Here is a 320-nt window from a genome sequence, read left to right as displayed (position 1 = left end):
GACTATTCATTTCACGATCAGAGTTAGAATAAACAACAATCAAGTAGAGCCTACCACTTAACGGGACCTTGTGACCTAAACTTTTTCAAATTTTTCGTTTTTGTTTTTCGGTTTTTGTTTTTGTTATGTGGTCATGTCAGTGTATCTGAAAAACATAAAATAATTTAATTGTACCCTTCAAAAACATTTTGGAATTTTTGTGTGGCCTCTCTTTTTTATCGGGGGGGGGGGGGGGGTTGTTTAGATCTACTTTTTATGTGGACATATCAGTACATGCTTATCTGACTAACATACTTTGACTAGTAATTACCTGAGAGTTA

This window comes from Aplysia californica, unplaced genomic scaffold, assembly GCF_000002075.1.
Source record: "Aplysia californica isolate F4 #8 unplaced genomic scaffold, AplCal3.0 scaffold00434, whole genome shotgun sequence".
Taxonomy (NCBI): domain Eukaryota; kingdom Metazoa; phylum Mollusca; class Gastropoda; order Aplysiida; family Aplysiidae; genus Aplysia; species Aplysia californica.
This window is presented reverse-complemented; position numbering follows the sequence as displayed.